Source organism: Rhincodon typus, chromosome 23, assembly GCF_021869965.1.
Source record: "Rhincodon typus isolate 14 chromosome 23, sRhiTyp1.1, whole genome shotgun sequence".
Classification (NCBI taxonomy): domain Eukaryota; kingdom Metazoa; phylum Chordata; class Chondrichthyes; order Orectolobiformes; family Rhincodontidae; genus Rhincodon; species Rhincodon typus.
Window position 1 is genome coordinate 38652532 of NC_063354.1, and position 4819 is coordinate 38657350.

Here is a 4819-nt window from a genome sequence, read left to right on the forward strand (position 1 = left end):
CCCGAAACGTCAGCTTTCCTGCTCTTCTGCTGCTTGGCCTGCTGTGTTCATCCAGCTCTACACCTTGTTATCTCTGTATATTTAAAGTAAATTTTTATGAATACATTGTCACAAATTGTAGTTCGTTTCTGTATAGTTGCATGTCAAATAAACCAACAAAACAGTGGACTTTGACTCTATCAAAAAAAGCCTCTCTCATACATACATTTACTAATATTTATGTATATTGGAGACACTGGGAGGGTCCAATAACTGAATGGACCCCCATTTAAGTTCAGAAAGACCTCAGACAGTGGTCTTTTCCTACTGTGCCTTGGCAGGAGCTGCCCCAAGCTTTCACTAAGTCCCTCAGCACATAGTCCTGGAGCTTAATGATTTCAGCAGAGTGAATAAGACAAAGTGGTTACATCTCCTGAAGGAGACTAACCAACTTGCTGAGTGTTTCCAACAGTTCACCATCTTCACAGTCACTATTACTGGTCACAGCTTTTGAGTTTTTCAGTTTTTTTTTGTACAGTGCAAATTCTTAAATGATCATGGGCTTGGCAATCTCATTCATGTCATTGTCCAATCATCTATATCTCAGAGAATATTTGTCTCTCTATTGAATTCATCTATGTTGTAACTTCAAATGCTTTTTTCCTTGCCTATAATTCAAAGTCATTATAAATTCATTCACCTGAAACCAGCTGCCAAGTTTGAAGAGTTATTACCCTTTATTTCCTCCTGAAATGATGCTCTTGTGTTCCCTGGAGAGGAACATAGCCCAGCTCCTTCAGTACACACAGGGGACATGTATTTTTAGACCAGTTGTTCTGATTTGAATAGTTCACCTCTTGGTTTGACAGTTGTCAGGAAAGTGGATTCACCAGAATCCCCTCCAAAGGGGGCGGCATGGTGGCTCAGTGGTTAACACTGCTCCCTGACAGTGTCAAGGACCCGGGTTTGATTTCACCCTCTGGCAACTGCCTGTCTCGTGTTTGCACGTTCTCCTCGTGTCTGCGTGGACTTCCTCCGGGTTCTCCGGTTTCCTCCCACAGTCCAAAGATGTGCACTGGGAGAATGTCTGTTCTGTCTGTCGCACGTAACCCAGGACTGGAATTGAACCTGGATCCCTGTGCTGTGAGGTGGCAGTGCTAACCACTGTACTGCCCAAGTCTGAATATTATAGCAGCATGCAACCATTGCAATGCATGTGCATACAAGAGTGTGCACACCACATGCACATGTGCATTTCAAAGTGGGAGGATAGATTAAGTAGTTTTGAAGGCTCAGGTCCTCGAGTGTTGGAAAACCTGTTCCCAGATGCTGAACGCTCAAATAAAAAAGTACTTGGTTACCTTTTCAAGGACTTCATTGTGTGGAGGTTTGGTCCAGGAGCTTTCCCAGATCAGAACTCCACGCAGTCAGCTGCTGAGTGGATTGGCATTGAAACCATGTCCTTTTTTTTTTTTGGCATTGCCTGGGGTATTCCAAGATTTGAATGTCCTGAAACTATTTTAGATGTGGAGAGAAAGTAGTAAATTGTGAATGGTGTCAAGTGGGTGGGAGGTAGGGTAGCTGGTAAATGGGTGTGTGTGTGTATAGGGTAGATTGGGACAGCTTATGATATTGAGGATGGTCTTGGGGATTGGTAGTGGGAGTACATGTGCAGAGATAGGATTTCATGTTGGAGAGGAGGGAGATGAATCTGCGCTGGTTGTGGTGGTGAGGGGAATTGGTATCTGAGGTGGTGGTAAAGTCCTGATGCGTGTGTCGATGAGACTCTGGGGCTGGTCCCTGATGGGTGTAGGGGTGTCATTGTGGTCAGACAGGTTGGTGGGAGGCATGGTTGGCAGGGATTCGGTGTCTGAGGTGGACGGTCAGATGTCGATTTTGGGTTGGGGTGACTGACTTGACACTCTCCTGACAAGATATTTCAAAATCTCCAAAGCTAACTCAGCGCTGAGACTTTTTCAGAGGATTCTCGATGTTTGGTCATTCTAGGATGTATTTTCAAACTGCTGGACAATTCCTGGGGAGTCAGTTATATTAAGACTTTTTGACACTCAGCTCCTGCCTCTGCTGTGCGATGGCGATCTTCCTACTGGAAAATCTGCTACTCCAAAGAAAAACCTGTTCTATAAAAGTTAAGTAGATTGATGCTTTGGATGGGTTCAGGGGTCTTTCTGAGTTCTTTAGAAAGATTCAAAGATGTTACTGATTAATTTCTACTTGGTTTCCTGGAGACAGTAGCTACTGGGTTGGTTTTTATACAGTCATGGCACATGACTGATCAAGCAGAGTTTGTATTTGCAGAGTGCATAAAGATAGGGCCTACTCTCGGATCATCAGCTTTGGTGTCTCCTCTTCTGACTTTAACCTGGAGAAATACAGCTTGATGAGCTACTTCTTTCTTTTTCTATTAGTTATCTCCCAATCCTCGCTCATTGCTTGACTATTTACCCAAAGATGGAAGTGTTGTTATAACTTTGGTTAAGCCACAGATGGAATTCTGTGCAGTTCTGGTTGCTACAGTATAGGAAGAATATGATTGCACTGGGTTCAGAGGAGATTCACCAGGATATTTCCTGGGATGAAAAGCCTCAGTCATGAGGAGAGACTGGATAGGCTTGGTTTGTTTTCCTTGGAGCAGAGGACGCTGAGGGGGGCGTGGAATCCGATTTAAGGTATACAAAATTTGAGAGGCATTGACAGTTGATCATGAGAATCTTTTATTAACGGCAGATGTATCTTAAGACCAGAGATCATTAGGTTTAAAGTGTGGAATAAATGGTTTAGAGGGTATCTAAAGAAAATATTTTTCACCCAGAGGGTGATAGAAATACAAAACATGCTGCTGGAGAGAGCAGTGGGGACAGGTAGTGTCACAACACTGAAGGAGCTTCTGGCTGATCACTTAAAATGCCGGAGCCTAGTGGGCTTTGGGCCAAGTGTAGGTAAACTGGAATAGTGTAGTTGGTGTTTGTTGGTTAGTATAGCTGAAGGGGCCTGACTCGATGGTCCCAGCGAGTTGATTGCATGGTTTAGACCTGATTTAGATTATGCCTGGAAGAATGGCTGAGAGGCAATGTGATTGTCTAATGATTTGTTCCATGCTCCATTGAACACATGTTCTGTTAGAATGCCTTTGGAAAAGGTTGGAAAATACAATCATTCATATTCCTGTAAGGTGATTGCCTCTGCCTCTGTGTTCTTCTCGACAGCTTGACTCCATTGTAATGGTTTGGGATTTGGTAGGGTACATTTTTTGCAAATGTTCAGCCATCTTAGAAGCTGCCATTGTAAGTCACTAATGCTGTTGTTCAATATTTTTAAAACTTAGCCGGTGTTTTCAGCCTAATAACAAAAGTGACAAATGTATTTATTTATAAAACAGCTTTGTAACAAGATATATGTTTAGGTGTTGTTAGCAATACATGTGCATGTGTTTTTATACATCAATGTAGATATCTGTGAACGTATGCACTACATGTATATGATTTTAAATTCCAGGATTGTGTTTTTTTTTTGCAAAATGTACAGGCTCCTCCTCTTCACCATCCTTTTTATACCAGCTTTGCTATTGTTTTAGGAAATCAATTCCAACATAACTTTTGTGTTCCTATCACTGTACATTATCCGACATGCACATTTTCCAAGTCAGCCCCTTGGTGGGTTATTGAAGAGTGGAGACCACCAATAATGTCAATAAGATAGGAAACATCAAATGGCTCCAAAGAAATAATTAAAAGCAAATTTACAAGCAAACTGCAGCAAGCCTAGAGCCATCACATTGATATTGCATTGATTCTAAACACCAACCTGATTTTGTAATGCAATTATATTGTGTCAAGTCACAAGTAGACTGGCACAAAGCAATGACTCTGCATTTTCAGGATGCATCAAGGCCATCTCATGGCAGAATGTGTAACCTAATAAAAACCATGGGTGTCTAGCAATTGGAATGATGTCAGCCAGGTGAACCTCATAGAATAAAAGTTCCTTGATTGGATCAGGTTAACACCCAATCAGGGAGCCCTGGCTGACAAATACAAAGTGTCAGGGGTTCTGTTTGCTCTAGGGGCTGGCTCTGTGCTAGCTGGGTCAGTGTCACGTGCCATCCATGTGTAAATAAAGGGTGAATCGGTGATTGGATACCGGCCTCTCTGGAGTTATTTCTGTCCACGCTGCTCTCGGGTCAATGGCGTATGAGCCAGTTAGTTTCGTGGAATGTTGTTAATGATAGGAGTAGACTGCTGGAAAAGCCTCAAATGAGGTAAATAGGCCTTTAAAGATGACCTGGAAAAACAAAAAAGAACAGTCCAAGCTTAATATAGTCAAAATTAGAAACAAATGTTAATCTCCAACCCAAGAAGGTTATGTTGCCTCTGAAGAAATGTCCTTCCCTTAGCCTGCACTTTGTGGCTTGCGGTTTCCCTGGATTGCCTAAAGCAGCCTTTGGGCCATATCAGATTGTGTCCCTGTGTGGCTGTGTAATGAGAAACCGTGAATGATGGCTTCACTTTGAAACAAGACTAATTACTGCTTACTAAATGGATTTCTCCTCATCAAACAAGTCCCCAAGGTGCAGCATGGCACAGGAGGAATGCATAATATAACATGCTATTGTACAAAACATGTGGCAGTGTTCTTTCACTGCTAATCTAAAATTCCTCAGGATTAATCACAATGTCTGAGACCTCTATCTGCTACTTTATCAATGGCTCATTAATAATTTGTAATCATTATTCTGCATTCAAATAAGTTAGCACAGAGTGAGTGGAAAGGAGGAGGTACTTTCAAACGCCATATAACACGTTTTCACCACTGAAAATAG